Genomic DNA, 18363 nt, shown 5'->3' on the forward strand with positions numbered 1-18363 from the left:
GAAAAGCCAAAATTCGCTCAACATTGTGGTTTGTATTGAGAACGTCACTGCCAAGGATGTATGGGGGAAGCGCAACATAGTCATTAAAATATCAAGCAGCGATTAATGGGCCTCTTTTAGCAATGGCCAGGCATCAAAATGATCAGGAACCATTGATGGCATGTTTTGCACATGTTAGATAGTATGTATATAATTATTTTATATAAATAGGCAATATACCATGAATCATATGTGTAGGATATCCTCTTCCCATCGGGGTTTATTTTTGAGAACTTATGATTAGCGAGTAGAAGATGGATGGACTTTGTCATGGTACAGGCCCCTGGAATTCCCCCAGTATGGCTTCTACAAACCAAAATGTCAACTTCTCGTTCCATTCCAGGAAAGGTTATTGTGACTTTTCTTTCCAGTCTGTTTTTTTTATAGAAATGTCCATCTAAAATTGTGGTGATTAGCCACCTTGGATTCTGGACGAGTAGCTCATCAAATTGGGAGAATTCACCCAAAATAGCTTCTTCAAACCTAAACAGCCACCCATTTCTACAATTTGGTCCTTGAGAGTTTTGCAAGTCCTGTTTTGATGGATGTGTCCAGCCAATTTTGTGTCAGAAAAACTAAAATGGGGTCTTGGCCTGATTATATCTCTCCGTTCTGCACAACAATTACAAGACCGTTTGTAATATGTAGTGCCCATGTCTTAATCATAAATAAAACAGTGGGGCATTGTGTAGAGGATTAATACACTCTGGCAAAAAGTGTCTTTAAGGCTGTGATTACTCGGTTTTCCCCTTTAACAATTCCCCCTTTCCCTCTAATTATATTTCATTTTAGGCAAACTGTGAAGGAGAGGGTAAAAAGAAAGGGAAAAAAAGAGAGAAGAAAATCCAGGCTTCGTTTCATTTTCTTTTTCTAACAAGGCGTCTCGAGTTTATAATGAAAGAAATGTGCCAAAATGAGATAAAAATGAGAAATAAACTCCCCATTTATCTTCCTTATAGTTTCCCCTCTAATACGCAGGAGTGACATGAAACAGGCATTTCCATTTGCGGAAACACATTTCATAGCAAAAGGAGCGTTTCGGTGGCTTTGGCACTTATTTCAACTATGCCTAAAAGTCAGTTGCCGACTGCTATTTTCTCATTCATATTTTAATGCCCAACCACACACACAGAGCTTGTGTATATAAATTCCCTCTACCATGTGAGTGAGAATAATGATATTCATTTGGGGGCTGAATTAAAAGTTAACTCTGAAAACTTTGTAAAGCATTTTTTTTGCCCGTCACACAGATCTCTAATTATTTTTCACAACCTCCAGCAGTGAGCGCTAATATTGATGCTTCCTGTTCAAACTTGCATAAAGGGCATGGGGCTGAAATGATTGAAAGCATCACTTTGCTCATGCATTGGCTAAAAAACCACAGGTAAAAAAACGTTGTGGAGGCTCCAAGGGGCCCCCCCGACCCCCCGCCAGGTGAAAATTGTATCATAATTGGACAGTGGTAAATATGCATTTATTGAAGAGTGGACTGACAAATACATTGGACTGTACATTCGGAACAATACTATTAGATTAAGTGCTAATAGACAAGTTGTCCTAGCATGTTTTGAAAAATGTGTAATAGCAAACAAACGCACACACACACACGCACACACAGTTGTGACATACTGTCGCTTTTTGCAGTCTATTATTGGAAAAAAAACACTTGGCGAATCCTGCAGTTATAAATGAAGTGATCCACCTTGGCGAGTTCTAAGATGGATGTCGGACATGAAATTCGCGAAGTCAAGAGGCTGCAATTACGATCCAGAGTGATTATCCTTGGCCATTAATAGCAGCAGATAACATGCCACAATCAAGCATGTGCATAATTAATCAGTGGTTAGTTGTAGTTTTACACCACTCAAGCCCGTCCTCCACACATACACTAACGTTCCCCTCCTCTTGCTTTCTTAGCCTGCTGGCTATTTGCAATGTAAACAGGGTTACGGACAATTCCCACTAGTGTAGAATCGCCCGAAGCATACAAGACAAAAGCGAGTCGCGCGATTGACAAAACATCAGCGAGTGCGGTAATGAACACGACGAGTGGTCTGACTGCCTCTTAATTCGTTAATCCATCATTCTAAACGTATTCACTGCCAGACTTGTGCAAAAAATGTGTCCACTCCACAGCCAAGGTTTTTGTCATTGTCACCTTAGACTATCTTCTTTTATCAGAGAAAAAAAAAAATAATTCCTAAGGTATGTGCGTCTGGAGTTATATGAGCTTGAAATGAGGATAGCCGTCCAAAATATAATGCAATGCATCCATATTGGTTTATATAGCGCTTTCACTTTGAAGCTGTAACAAAGCTGTAACATTTGTATTACGTTCATCCTGTCTACTTGATATCTAATTTAAAACAGATTCTTTTCTTACAGACAGTGTATTGTAGGTGTTCAAATAACTGACATGTTTCGGCGTATACTTCCGCTTTCGTCAGAGTGTCCTCTAGGACACTCTGAGGGAAAAAAACATTGCCAGAGGCCATGGCCAACACTTTATCGGCAACCTAGCATAGAAAAACAAAACCCGAACAAATTTGGGAATGGCGATCTACGTTATGTTTTAATTCCTGAATGGCAGTGAATGAGTTAAGTGTGATTTAAATGGGGGATGGGTGGAGCAATTTTTGGAGACAATAAGGAATTTATTTGTTTATTTATTTATCTATGTATTAATTTATGTATTTAATTTCAACACCTTCATTGAAGTTATTTCCCCTCACTTCACGAATGGTATTTGAAAAGCCTAAAAAAAACATCCCACCCATGAAGTGAGAAATTACACACCTGTTATTTTGGTATATTGTTATGGATACTTTGCATAGTACTACTATCTGTGATTCCGCCCTTGATTCCGCAATTAGGTTGGCGGTTAGGCAAAGTTCAACCATTTTGATAAAATATTGAAGCCTTTGGGCATCAAAGATAAAAGGTAGGCAGAACAGTGAACAGTCCAGTTTATGCATTGCCTATCTGGGTACATTTCCATTTTAAATAGTTCATCTGAATTCGGTGATACAGTGATACCTCGGTTTACAAAACGCTTTAGCAAATGAACTTTTCGGTTTCCGAAATTAATTTGTGAGAATATAATGTTGGCATACGAACCAGTTCTCGGGAAACAGACGGAGTGCCACAATGGCTGGTGGACTAGTTTTTGGCGGAAGAACATCAAACCACACGGCTGAAGAGCTGCCGGACTATTTTTCCACACCCCCTTTCTCTGAGTGCTGATGTGACATGCGTGGTTTGCTATCAAGTGGATACTTTGGCTTTTTTGGGACCAAAAAAGATGTGGGGTCTTTTTTGGTCCCACAGGCTAGTGTTAAGCCAAAGAGGCCACGAAACAAAACTACGGTCGAGCAGATAAAGGAGACAATCGAGAAACATGAACGAGGTGTGTGTTTGTGTGACGTAGCGTCCCACTACCAGTATGCTAAGTCGACCATTGCTACGTGTGGCCAAGGGTGTTTCTTTGTTGTCTAAGCAACGGTCTCAGGCAATGGAAGATGTTGAAAAACTTATGTTGATTTGGATTAACGAAAAGCAGCTCGCAGGGGACCGTGTGAATGACGGTATCGCCGAGAAAGTACGGCAACTTCACTCAGACATCATCAAGAGGCAACGACATCAACGACCATCATAAAGGTAAATACAATGACTTAATGATACAGTACAGTTTATTTCTTTAATTACAATACAATAGCACAGGGGTGTCCAAAGTCGGTCCTCGAGGGCCACTGTCCTGCCTGTTTTCCAGCTCTCCCAGGAGCAACAAGCCTGATTCAAATTATCAGCTCATCAGCCAGCTCTGAAGCAGCATCAAAATGGTCCTGATGATTTGAATCAGGTGCGGGCCTCGAGGACCGACTTTGGACACCCCTGCAATAGCATATTTATTATACATAAAATAAGGTATATTTTGTGTAGTTTTAAGGCTTATTTACTTGAAAATTAGGTTTTATGGGGACCTGGAAATGGATTATTCTCATTTTAATGGTTTCCTATGGGAAATTAATGTTTGGAGGACACACTTTTCGCCTTACTTTCTGGGAACTGGGAAGTCCGTAAGCTGAGGTATCACTGTATATCATTGATAACCCCTACACACTTGATCTCATAATCGCTTTATGGTGACACAATGTCACATACAGACTGATTCTACAGTTCCCTTTTCTTATAATGGAAAACGGATTGGCCATGGGGAGGTAAGCGCTCTGCCGAGTGACATTTGTGTATATTTATGTTCTTTGTTACTGTTCCCTTTTTAAAGACAGAAGTTTCTGTATTTTCTACATGTTGATAGTGAGGTCGGGCAAGATACATCCAAATTCAGACTTTCTTCGATGTATAAATATATATATTTGCTCGCCTGACTCCTACACACTGTTTGTAGATCACTATCAAAGCTTTGGCGGTGTTTGACCTTCATTCCCAGATGAAAAAAAAAAACCTCAGGCTGATTTCCCTTCATAACAAAGTACTGTCAAGTCCAAAGACGGCTGACTTTCAAACTTCCAAAAACAGCATTCCACTCATGGGTTGCATAGGGGAACCGGACCTTCCATCAATCCCAGAGGCCAAATTGTGGTACTCCATTCAGGTTAAGAAGAAAAAAAAGAAGCAGCAAAACCTTCACATCATTCCGGACTCTGTGCCCGAAACTAATTGTAACACATGTGTGACGTTTGGCTTATGTCTGAACCGCCGCCACACACTGCACGTGATAATTATGTTTTTGTACACAGCTTTGTTTCCTCCTAAATCAGCGCAGTGAGAAACCAGAAAACCTGTCCTGTAATTCACCTCAAAACAATATTCTTGCAAAAGCTATCAAGACTCTCCACTCCCCAAGTTTCACACTTATTTGCATATGAAACGTTTAGCTGAATTTTAGGCAGCAATTATGATCTGTGTTAAGGTCTCATTGTTGATGTGGTGGTATGACAGGTTTCTTGGTTCCTGGTTCAGGCTTCTTGGAACCTGAAAATGCTCTCATATGTAATGAGGAACTTCTTGGATTGTAAAAAAAACATGAAAATGTTGTGCGACACACACACAGTTGAAGGTACAAGACTGCTGATGGATGGATGGATGAATGGATGGATGGCTGGATGGATGGATGGATGGATGGATGGATGGATGGATGGACAGCTAAATAGCTAGATAGATAAATAGGTAGGTAGGTAGCTAGGTAGGGTGACGGACGGACGGACAGACAGACAGACAGACAGACAGACAGACAGACAGACAGACAGACAGACAGACAGACAGACAGACAGACAGACAGACAGACAGACAGACAGACAGACAGACAGACAGATAGATAGATAGATAGATAGATAGATAGATAGATAGATAGATAGATAGATAGATAGACATTTTGTTCCAAGAAGTTCCCTTCCTTTCAAAACAAACAAGACAGAGCAATGATTGTCGACTCATTGATGGTAGTGTGCCAAGTCGTTATGAATAAAAACCTGTTCAGAGTGACATTACTCGATGCAGCGTGAACGTCAACAATCCCGTTGTGACAGAAAACGTTCAGAAAGGTGTTCTCTTTACGAACCCAAAGCCTTGGGAACTATTTGCTGCTAATATGGCCATTTTATTTACACCCCCCTAGATCAAACGCTGACGAGGTGAGTCACCGCCGAAGGGATCAGCTTGATGACATGCCTGTGCAAAGCAGTTATGATTCACCCATCTTCATATTCAGACACTAATGATGAGACTCGTACATCTGTTCATGACAAACACCCCAGGCAAAATATTACAAAGGTTGGATGAAAACCTAATTCATTATGTTTATATGACACTCAAAAAAGGCACACACACACACACACACACACACACACATACACCAGTGATGTTTGTTTGATCTTTATCTCTGCTTAAAAAAAAAAAACACTAACTCATCCAGCCTGACTTGCTAGGCCATGTCCTGCCCAGAGTGCCTGCGGGGGTTTTGCCGCACACCTGTGCAAAGAGTAGTTCTGGAGGACAACTTTAGTAGCACTCAAGTAGGAAATGAAGTCAAGTTGGGCGGTATTTGACAGGAAAGAGTTGTGACAGGCTAAAAAATTGACTTGAGTTGAACATGACATGACTCAAGGTTTACCGGAGTAGGACTTGAGAAATAATTGACTTGGACTTAATTCGGACTAACACATCACTTGGGTCATTGAGTAACTACTTTGTGCATGAGCGCAACATGAAGATGGCACTAGAATCAAGATTGCACAGCTGCACTGGAGGAAAACGTAAGGTAAACTTCGGGAGGGGACCTTAAGAAGCTTCAATAGATCCAATTGTGACTTGAGCTGGACTTAAGACTGACGGTTCTCAATTTGCGTAGCTTCGCCTGCCTCCTGCTGGCATGGAAGCATCAGAGCTGTGCAACATAGAATCCAAACCACACCTTCCTTGAAACAAACCCAAAAAAAGCCTTGGCAGGTTCTTTCATCACTTTTGAGACTTTAGCCTGTACATAGTAGTGCGCCCTCTTCAAAAGTGCACTCCTATCATGTGCATGCAGCCACTGTCATCTGCATAAAAGAGCGCACACACATTAGCATGTTGTCATGCCCGTGTGAGCGGGAGCTGGGTGTAAATTGCGTGAGGGTGTGGCATAATGAGGACTGATGGCTCACGCCTGCTGTATATTCCGGAAGGGTGTCTTCTGACAGCTCAGGGAGGCGATAAAGTAATAACTAATAACGCGGCAGATAGCGGCACAACCGTGTGACAACTGTGCCGAGAAGAGTGCGAGGCTTGTGTAGTGGCGTCGGAGAGGGAGTGGAGGTGGCGGTGCCTGTGCTGGGGGGGCTTCCTTTCAAGTTTCAAAGACAACCTCCGGTGATGGTTTCAGACTTAATTCGATACCTCCAATAAACACACAGAAAGAGAATACATAAACTGTTTAACAATGCCTCACTTTGAAAATGAAAGCGAGGAGAATGTGAGCAGCCATCGGTCCGTCATTGCTTTTTCATAATCCATCACAACTAGAAACAGAAATTGAAATGAGAGGAGCAGCAGTAGGTACGAAAAAAAAGCACCGGGGACTGCCAACCCTACTGCCCTATCAGTCTTCTATTCCTACAGAGGTGCATGATCATTTCTGGGGTCCTTACAAGGGGGGAGGCTCTTCCATAAATCATGCCCTCCTTCTCAATGTATAAAGACTGAAGAGAGTCTTTGCTCCGTGACAAGGCTTTACTTTTTCTCGGCTACGGTGTGTTTCTGTCAGGGTATTTGCTTTTAATGGTTGTGTTGAATTAATATTGATATTAGAGCTTTGCCAATGCAACTATGGGGGTGTTATTTATTAAAAGTGCACAGGTGGTTATTAGGGTTGGCGAGAGTACAGTGATACCTTGGCTTACAAACTTAATTGGTTCCCAGACAGTGTGTGTAAGGCAAAAAGTGTGCATCCCAAAAATGTATTTCCCATTGGAAACCATTAAAATGAGAATAATCCGCTCCCAGGTCCCCATAAAACATAATTTTCTAAGCCTTAAAACTACACAAAATATACCTCGTTTTATGTATAATAAATGTGCTATGGTATTATAATTAAAGAAATAAACTGTACTGTATAATAACGTCTTTTTATTTACCTTTGTGATGGTCGTTGATGGCTTGATGGAATGGAGTGGCCGGTTTCATCAGCATCAAACACTTGATGAGGAACGTAACCTTCTTTCACCGTGTTGAGGAATGATCCCTTGCAGGTGCTTTCTCTGTGATAATTGTATCTAGTTCATCATCAATTGTGTTCTGTTTAGCTGGGTTGATAGCTTTTTGCATCAAGTGTACAGATGGCTTGTGTGTGTTGTTTGTGGAGCCTGATTGATGGGATGTTTTAACATTGCAGTCTACACTTTGCCTTTGAACTATCAAACTCTAACTGTCGTCTCCCTGTCTTTTTAATGTTTAACCCCCCCACCCCCCCCCACCCACTGCTGCATTCTTGACCAATCACGTGGCTTTAAGACTGGGGGTGGGTAATAGAGGACAAAAACAGTCGGCTGCCATTTTGTTGTTAGAAGAACAGGCTCGTTCGCGAACGACACATCACTCATAGAGGCAGACCCGTGTACGAAAAAAGTTCGGATGCCAAGGTAAAGTTCGTATGCCAAGGGAAAATTTTAATAAATGTAATGTTCGGAAACCGAAAAGTTGGTAAGCCAAGAGGTTCGTAAACCAAGGTATCACTGTACTTATAGATTGAAATATGCAAATGTTCCTTTTGATGCGATGATTTCTTTGGAATGACAGTCATGTTATGAGTTCAAATTTCCACACTTGGGGTAAAGGTTTGCTTGCCTAAAGAAAACATGCAAATTCCACAAACCTGAAACCAAAACTCAAAAACGGATGTAGATCTTCCATTCAGAGACGAAAAATGGATAAAACTAAGTGAGCGTGGGAGAGAAAGAGACTGCCATCTCATTCCAGCAAGAATGTTAACATATCTGTTGCGGACGTCACAAGTGTCATTATGACATTAACAAGCCAAAATCAATTCGCTTGGCTCGGCCTCGGCCGGCCCAGATGGAAAGACTCTCCGGCCGCACGGCTTGAAAGCTAATTTTAAACACCGTGCTAGGCATTGACGCTTGGCTGTCAGGCCACCTTTTGGCGCTGTGGCTAATCTATTTATTTACAGATCTGCAGCTGCACGATCAATTCTGATCAAGTTTAGCTTGCGCGAGAGAGGCGTTGCGACAGCGGGCGGTGGGAACAAGAGAGCCGAAAAGAAAGCACAGACACGTGTGCTTACATTTCAAGAGGTAAACCACAAGTTTGGGTCTTGGGTAAGGCGGGAGGTGATGGTGGGTTGTTTTGATCCTCATTTTCCCCCGCTGCGCCATCGGGTCTCTCATTAGGAGCCAAGCCTTGTAACCCGAGTGTGAGCTAATGCCTCGCCGGTGTTTAAAGAAGCACAGAAAGCATTTAGCTATAACAGCAAGACTATTTTAATAACAAACCTCTGGAATAAAAGACGGCTCCACTTGCAAAAAAAACACAAGGCCAGGATTTTCAAAAAGGAGGAAAAAAAATCAATTACCATCCAAACGTGCTAACCGTCCTGGTTTGTTTGTTTATCTGCATTTTCGTCATCTTTACCATTGCATCAAAAGATTTCAAAGGGCATACATGCTCACAAACACAGACAAACGTGTGATCATGCACTAGGCCATCCATTACTGATGGATGCTTTCACATGATTCACGGTTACTTAAGCAGCTCTCCCGTCTCCATTTGTCTTTCAGACAAAATAAGCTTGTTTCACTCGTAGCTATGTGACTGCTGCTGCATCCAAAAAAACAAATAAAAAACACATACACTCTCCAAACACATCCAAATACAATGCCTTCAAGAACTCCTATGAAAGAACTATTGCAAATTGAAGTGTCAAAACATTGTCATTAACTCATTCACTGCCAGACAAGTGCAAATGTGTGTCCACTCCAGTGCCGGGGTTTTTGTCATTGTCACTTGAATTCCAGGACCCACAGAATATTGAGTTTTAGGACTACATAAACATTCAATGCAGCGTAAGAAACCTTAGACTTTCTTCTTTCTTCAACAAAAGATTAATTCCTAAATTATATGGGTCTGTAGTTAAATGAGCTTGAAATGAGGGTGGGTATTCGCGCCAGTGTTCACTCTACGCGGAAGTAACACAGTAGCAAAGTTATGAACGGAAGGGGAAAGGAATCAAAGAAGTAGAAAAACAAATACATATTGGTTTATATAGCGCTTTAACAACAGCTGAAGCTGGAACAAAACACTAACATGGAAAAAAGGGAAATGCTACCCACTTGTGGAAGGTAAAAAACATTGCCAGAGGTCTGGCCAGCGCTTCATCGGCATCCAAGAAAGAAAAATCAAATCCCAGAGTAATTGGCGGAATGGCGCTCTGCATCATATTTTCAACTTCCGAATAAATTTGTGAATGGCAGAGAATGAGATAATAGATGTAGGTTAAACCGATGGTGTTGTTTTTGACACAACAGAAGACAGAAAAAAAGTTTTTGCTTGGTGAGTTTGTGGATCATGTCATTTCCAGTGTGGTAAACGGAATCCACATATTGACAATATGTAGATATATATATGTTTGTAATGGTATGGACATTTTTAAAATACTTTCATTTCCTGAGAAATAAAAATATTTTTTGACAGTATAAGAACTGCAGTTATTGGATTGGATATGCCTTTATTCGTCTCACAGTGGAGAAATTTTCATTTCACAGCAGCAAAGTGATGAAAGGAATGAAAGTAGAAAAAAAAATACATGAGCTGCTGGAAAGGCAGCCACTCTCGCGGCGCCGTCTTGAAGTCAAAAGAACAAAAAAAAACTAAGTAACAAATAATATGACAGCAAAGAGACAATATGACAAAACAAAGACACAGAGAGACATTCATTCTTCAGGACTTGCTCTACCCTCTTTGTGATGACATGAAGCAGTTCTGGATGAAAGAGGAGAGGATCAAAGCGTCTTTCCACCAGTGGATCAGGGACATCATGGTGGAACGTGCACGTCGACTACAAGCTAAATGTTGAAAGCAAACATGCAGCTGTAGCAGCCATTGACGAAAAGAGATTGTCTCACATCTCCTGTTCCACATAAATCTGCTTCAATTCCAATCCGCAACAGTTCGACATACGCATCGGCGCTCTGCGCTGACGCTCCTTTCTTCTTATCGCGGGTTCCTCAAGCCATGCATCCATCCAGCCGCAGACTGTCCAACAGCACTGACCTTTCCACTGAACAAAGCGCGGCTGTGAAGACGCTGCCCATTACAGGTGCAAAAAGCACAATGGCCCCTTTGGTGTCCAGCGATGGCAGTCAAATGGCTCCGACATTCCTCCCATTCAAAAACAGTACTGGCATAGTCATGCTACCACAAAGGCGCAACCGCTCAGCACAGTCTCCTCCTTGATGAATGTCGTGGTCAAAAATGCTGAAAAACAATCCGTATCCGTTCCACACAACGCACAACAACACAAAGTGACAAAAGAAAACACAAAACAAGACAAAAACAACCAAAAAAAAGCAAGGCTCATGAGAGCACTTGCTGAGGCTGCCTACTCGGGCGCCATCTTGGACTTTTATAATTCATTCAGTTCAATTTTCACATGCACTGCTTAATTCTCACAACTTGTGCAAATTGCTTTTGTTAATTTCTGCCTGAAAACTGGAATCCTCCCATTGTAGGACCAATGAAGGATTTTCTGGCATTTAAACTACAAACTTTGAAGGCATATTTATAGTCTAGAATGGATTGTTTTGACAATGTTGTAGTTGTATGTGAGACTTTAGCATTAGCCAATTCTCTTCTTGTGACAAAAAGCCTTCAGGTGTACACGTTAATCACTGGGGGATTCTTCAAGTCAATATATCTGCGCTTGTGACATGCCTAAATGGCCGACAAGAGGTAACCAGGTTTGGGGTCATGGTCGGTGGGCGTGAACGAACTCGTAAAACTCAGACCTGGATGCTCCTGGCGATCGGCCGCCAAAAGGAGAAGTGGGCCACCCTGTCACAGAACAGCAGCCTAAGCCTCAGGGGCACCCAGTGGTGACAGCTATAATGTCACGGATGGCACCCCCACCCCTTTTGCCCTTGTGTGGAGCACAGGTAGCGCACCCTGGGGGCCTCCTTAAAAATTAAAAACAACACACACCAGGACACCTGTGACCGAAGCTATAATTTGTCATTGCTGATGTTCAAGGTGTTTTATGAGTGTGCGAGGACAATGTGAAATAGAGATCAGAACAGCCCAGGTAAAAGGTTAATCCTACAACTCATAGGAACGTGAAGTTTGATGAATAATTCCTCAAGTTTAATGCAACTCAAAAAGTTGGCTTGGGAAGTATTTCTGTGTTGTTGGGAGTGTAACCGGGCATGAGTGGCTGGGGGGTGATTGGTGATCCTTGCCTCTTGCTGTATATCGAATGCCAGGGTATTAGCAAGGGTTCCTCCCAGAGGCAGTGACTACACAGGCTCGGGCGAGAAGGCGCTCATCAACGTCTCCGCCCCGCCACTACTCCACCGCTGCTTTTAAAAAACGGCTTTAGCCATTCAAAGCAATCAGCCCGGTCGGGTCGGCACATCCAGTCCAAATCCTTTCATGGCTATCAGGAGAAACTCAGCATTCAGGCCTGCTGGGGGAAAGGCTGAGACGGAGGCGGTGGGATTCGCTCATAAGGGATTGTGAAAAGGCTGTGACACACGCTTATTCACAGCCAATAACCTCTCAACAAAATATAAAGTATAGACTGTTAGGGAACTAAATCATTCACAAGATGGGAGTTGAAAACTAGGCAGTGATGCCAACAACAAAGGCCATCTCGAGGTCTTGACAAATGCAGTCAAACTTCAACAATAGAACAGAATTGGTCTATTCAAAATGAAAATGTGACAACTCATTCCAAAATAAAAGAAATAGAGTGATGCCTTGGCTTATGAACTTAATTGGGTCAAAGAATGTGTGTAAGGCGAAAACTGTGTATTACAAACATTAATTTCCCATAGGAAACCATTAAAGTGAGAATAATCCATTCCCAGGTCCCCATAAAACACAATTTTCTAAATAAGCCTCAAAACTACACACAATACACTTTATTCTATGTATAATAAATGTGCTATGGTATTGTAATTAAAGAAATACACTGTACTGTAAAATAATCGTTTTATTTACCTTTGTGATGGGCGTTGATGGCTTGATGGAATGGATAGCTTTTTGCATAAAGTGTCTCAAGGAGCTCTGGGTTGTACATCTTACAAGTTGTGATATTGCAACAGCAACAGATGCAGGCAGACACCCTAGAAACTTCATTAATAGCTGGTTCCTTGGCTGCGTCTTCAAATTGTACAGATAGTTTGTGCAGGTTATTTGTGGAGCCTGATTGATGGGATATTTTATCCTTGAAGTCTACACTGCCTATGAACTATCAATAAAGTTGAAACAAGTCCAAATTTCAATGTGTTTTCTATCCAATTTCTCACCATTTCACTTTTGTTTTTTTATTCAAGCCCTTTCATGTGTGTGTGTGTGTGTGTGTGTGTGTGTGTGTGTGTGTGTGTGTGTGTGTGTGTGTGTGTGTGTGTGTGTGTGTGTGTGTGTGTGTGTGTTTACACGTGTTTCTGTTTCTGTAACCCCTTCCCCCGCTCACTGCTGCATGTGTCTCCTCCCTCCTCTACCACAGATCTTGACCAATCAGGTGTGGCTTTAACCGAAGACTGGGGGCGGGGAAGAGAGGGAAAAAATACCGGCTGACATTTTCAGCTCCTTGTTAGAAGCTCCAAGAACCGGCTCGTTCGCGAACGACACATCACTCATTGTGGCGCTCTGTGTGTTTGCCAAAAATACTTTGTATGTCAAGATTATATTCTCACGAATTTAACGTTCGTAAGGCGAAACGTTCGTTAGCGAAGGCGTTCGTAAGCCGAGGTATCACTGTATTAGATGTTTGGGGACAAAATCAAAGTCACATTGAATCAGTAAGACTCAGCATTTTCGCTTGAAATGTATGGGGTGATATTTCTTTGCCTTTATGAGGTGACATTATTCCAAAACAAAAAACTAAATGGGAGATGGACAAGCAACCCACAATATCCCATCCAAATCACACTCTATGTGCTCCAGTAAATTTGGTCTTGTCCACATCATAGACCATGGCCTGCCTGTCAACTTTCTCAAGGGAAGTTGCACATAGAGGTGCAACTGTGTACCATGTACATCCTCGCTGTTAATCATAACACATAAACACGTTACAAAAGAACAGAGGCCATCTTGACCTGAAACAGGATGAAGGACAACGGGAAGAGGACACAGAAAGGAAGGAGTCTACCATACCGACCTTTGAAGACAGGGCAATTGGAGGTGGGAGTTTGGGCTTCAAATCGCGCTCACAATAAGCCGTGAGTGGCGGTGCTTTCAATCTTTAGACAGTAGGGATATTAAGACAGTAAAAGGGCTGACTATCTCGCCCTGGCGCCTAATCAAAGGGATTAAAGTATGGGAAGCCAAGTTCACAGGTTATCCTCCAGGAAGTGAGTTGTTATCAAAAAGCTCAAAGTGATTCAATTTTCCTGTAAAAGAATTGTTTTGGGCCGGGTCATCCGGCCTGACTGTAGGTAACAGGAGTGAGTTATACAGCCGAGAAAAAAAGGTTTGAATTCTTTTGCAAAGGCTGCGAACCTTATCACGGTGGGATCAATGACTTCTCGCACCTGCTCTTACCGGGGGCGATTTCAGAGTGAAAGGGAGCACAAGACTGTGATAGCAGATATCAAGCTGCACGTTGAGTTGAACCCGACTCTATCTAGTCGGAACTTGTCGAGCACGCAAACAAGCTCAACATGCTTCCTTGCCAAAAAGGTGACGTTCGACAGGCCACAAACCATCTTCTCTCGCCGGGCTTTGGACCCCCACACCTTTGGCTGACATTCGGTTTCACTTTGCGCCTACCGCCTTCAGCACTTCCTATGGGTGCTGAGTCCATTGGAAGGGGGAACAACATTTGTTTTTGCAATGACAATGTTGATGAAAAATAGGTCAGATGAAGTAAAGCAATGGGATGTTAATTTCAAGTACAGTTTTTTTGTTTACAGCTACTGTCAAAGTATTACTTTCTTTCATACCCACCGATTCACGGATATTTTGAAAATCCTTCAATTTGGCTACTTGTTTAACATTGGGTTTTGAAAAACACATGCACATGAGCATTTCATCTTTACACAGTTGGGTGAATTTGTTTCTCAGATCCAAACGCCAAAGACGTCCTACTCTAGTACTTGAAAAACTTGTAGATACGTCCGTGTAGGCTCTCAGTCGTCCAGGAGTGGTCCATCGAGGAAAAGGTTTATTCAGCCATCATCTGTACTTTTTTGAAGGTGTCAGACATTTTGTACAGATGACGTCTGAAGAAACAATTTCCTCAACTTGTAGAGATGATGCATTTCCACGTTAAATGCGGAGGTAGCGAGTAAAAGGTAGCAATCCTGCTCCATATGTAACTGGCATGTGTTATGTCTTCTGAATAGTTTTGTAAATAAAACACCAAAGCGGAGGATGAGACTCAGCGTGGATACGTACAGTCCTGTAATCATTTGAGGCCAACACCGAGACTAATGCGCGACAGATTAACTTTATGCAAAAAAGAATAGCATTCCAGGCCTTTTCATGATGAAATCAGCCCATGGTCTCATATTTAGCATGTTCATGACCGAAACCACAGCAACCTGCCAGGACTCTGGTATGGCTTCAATACACCGAGCACATCTGTCTAACGTTGAGCACATTGAAAACAGATGCGCGCTAAATTGTGCTTTTGTCCAAATTGCAAAATAGCTACTTGAGAAAGAAGCTAAAATAACATACAAACAACAGCAACTATGATAACAACCGGGCCTGAAATGAAACGCAGTACAGTAAGAGATGGAAAACATACGGCGTAACAACATTCAGCTTTTCTCTTTGAAAGGAGATAGCTCTGAAATTAGCGGCCCCGGTATTGATTTACTCTGCAATTTCAGATTTTTTTTTCATCCTAGACATGACTTCACACACAGTAACACACACACACACAAATTGAACAAAAAATGCTAGATAGTGCTCATCAGTTTTTTTCCCCCGAAACATAAAAGATTGATACCTTGCTTCTTTTCCCAGACAAAAGAATAATTGAGAAGGCGGTTGAAATTGGTATTTGGAGAGCACGGCGATGAAAGCAAAAGTAGATTCCCGGGCCACGGCATTAGTTTAATAAATCATAATAGGGGAAAATGTTGCAGCGAGCGTACATTTTTTTTGATCGAATAGCTGCGCCTCGTGCTGAAATATGCGCCTTCCTATTACAGCCCTCAAATATCATTTTGTGATTAGGTGGATTGTGCAAGACAAACCAAGTTAACTCAAGTTTGAAGAGTGAACGGGGATGACAGGGAAACACGGGGAAACGCTAACAATGTCACAAGAACTTCAACGAGTATGTTTTCACACTCGTGTTGACTTTCTGGTCCCACTCGGATGATTGGTTTTGTAAACTGGCTTCAATTTCTTTTTGCACAATTTATCTTCTGCTATCACTTCAGGACTTGACTACTGCAATCACATCATCTATACGGCTTACCTACCAAAACCCTCAAAAAAGGAAGTCCAAGATGGTGCCCGATTAGGCAGCCATCAGCAAGTGTTCTACGAGCCTTGCTTTTTTTGTTTGTTTTTGTGTTGTCTTTGTGTTTTATTTTGTCAATTTCTGTTGTGTGTCATGTGGAACGGATCGGATCCTTTTTCAGCATTTTTGGGAAAATACATTCATCTAGGACATGGGTTGGGAACCTTTTTGACTAAGAGAGCCATAAAAGTAAAATATTTAGAAATGTTTTTCAGTGAGAGCCACACGCGCGGCCACACAACATATCAGAATGTATTATTTAAAATGACTTTGTGATAGTACTCACCGTTAACATGAATGGTTTTCCGTTCCTCGTGATTCCCGATGCCAACCACCTTATTTCCCCCTATCCGAACCAACCAAGAGGGGGAAAGAGCCATCTGTATCGCCGCCCACTACCTCTGGAAATCTCTCCCTCATCATTTCAGACATTCTCACATGCTCATGTAGTTGTTAATGTCACAATTGTCTTTTGTATTTTGGTACATGACTCATTGTTGTTTGGTATATCAACCTTGTGAAGTGCCTTTGAGTGTACCCCACAAAAAAATATGATGATAATTATTACGATTACTATTTTCAATTACTGCGTTCAAAGCTGACCAAGTAAAAGTGGATCAAGGGAGAAAACTAACAACAGTTCAATTAAAATGGACTTAAAGTAGCAAGCCGGAAAGTGCCCTAGCGTCTAACCAAAATTGCACCAACTGTCAGCAATAAAACAAAAGACAAATTAAATACAAAATGGCCCCTCAGCTTCCTAAACCAGCCATCAGACAAAAAAAATAAAAAGTAAGAAAAGATAAACAAGCCTTTGTACATACAAAATAAATATTTCCCTGCAACTCACATCAAGGTATAAACAGTGAGCCCTGAGCACATCCACAATTCTTTTTCAAAGTAAGTCCCGCTGTTCCATTTCAAATACCTCGGGGTTATGGGTCATAATGCTGCTTTCCAGCTTCTGAACACGTTTATTCAGCCATTCTCCTGTAAACAGGGAGAGATTCAACATCAAATATTTCTATTCCCCACACTGGCCCCTTTTCGTCTGCTCTGAGTTGATGTGTGCTTTTGGCTAACAAAGTAATAGTTTCTGCCTTAGACGAAGCCGTACTCAGAATACAGAGTGGCAAAATAATTGAGGCGTAGACCTTCTGTGGTGTCACGATGCATTAGGGCCATAAACAGGAGCAGGTAGAAAAATCAATGGAGTTGGCAAAAATAACCAAAAGATAACCTGGAGCCAATATATGTCAGGAAATTAAACGAGTGTTGCTTATGTTATGGCTCGCATCTAGCAGGCCATTAAAGGGGGGTAATAAATGTGTTATAAAGCTCTTACAAGCCCCTGAGGCAATTAAAGGCTGAGCTTCAGAGCTGTTTACGAGATTGTTTATTACAGGCTCAGCTTATCATCATTTACCACACAGCGATGGCTGAAAAGGAAGCCCGTAAACAGCGGCTTCAACGTGTGGCGGGACCAATGAGGAAGTGGCACCGACGGTAGGTAAGGAAAGCTCTTAGGTGGCCTGTTCATATTGGTCTGATCAACCATGGAGAAAAATGAAAACATAAAGTTGCCCAAAACATCGGGATGTATTTTTTTCCTCTTTTTCTTATTTTTTTTCACATGTGAGCCTGATTGATATCGATTCCAGATGGCTTTGGGTAAGAGGCCTGGTACAATTTGGGACTGGTCGCCAAGGTAAGCATTCACATTAACGTGAACACCTATGGGCATTTTCATCTACAAGTCACCTTAAAATGCATGTTTTTCAAATGCAAAATGTTTTTCAAACCATTTGCATGTGAGAAAAGTGTTTTTTCAAAAGCCTTGTCTATAATGCATAAGTGCCTCTTAGGCCGTGTTTACTTCGCCACTCCATTCGTCCCGCTGTCAAGGCGTGCATAGGTTTGCATCATTTTGTGAGACATGCCTGTTTTGAATTATTCACGCCACTCGTCTCCCGCCATCGTTAACGAGCGCCGGTGCAAACGCGTATGAGGAAAGACAATACGGTTTACGATGATACTACTGTGCATTATGTACTTATGTGACACCCCTCAGGACGAGATGAGAGACCTCAGAACCAGTCGGATCCCGAAAACGCTGA

General features: G+C 41.9%; 1 protein-coding gene and 1 long non-coding RNA gene across 4 annotated transcripts in view; one reads left to right on the forward strand and one right to left on the reverse strand.

Moving 5' to 3' along the window:
* The window catches only part of fto (FTO alpha-ketoglutarate dependent dioxygenase), a 144242-nt gene that overhangs the window by 44438 nt on the left and 81441 nt on the right, over positions 1 to 18363 (reverse strand). The window lies entirely within an intron of this gene.
* The window catches only part of LOC148900919 (uncharacterized), a 31184-nt gene that overhangs the window by 3109 nt on the left and 9712 nt on the right, over positions 1 to 18363 (forward strand). For 2 of the 3 annotated variants that reach the window (XR_016114544.1, XR_016114543.1), the window contains exon 1: positions 17543 to 17954. This is a non-coding gene — a long non-coding RNA (uncharacterized LOC148900919). Of the gene's footprint in view, positions 1 to 17542; positions 17955 to 18363 lie in introns of those variants that run through there. The other variant, XR_016114545.1, reaches the window with a different exon arrangement.

This window comes from Hippocampus bargibanti, linkage group LG03 (genome assembly GCF_051943395.1).
Source record: "Hippocampus bargibanti isolate YZ-2025 linkage group LG03, ASM5194339v1, whole genome shotgun sequence".
NCBI lineage: Eukaryota > Metazoa > Chordata > Actinopteri > Syngnathiformes > Syngnathidae > Hippocampus > Hippocampus bargibanti.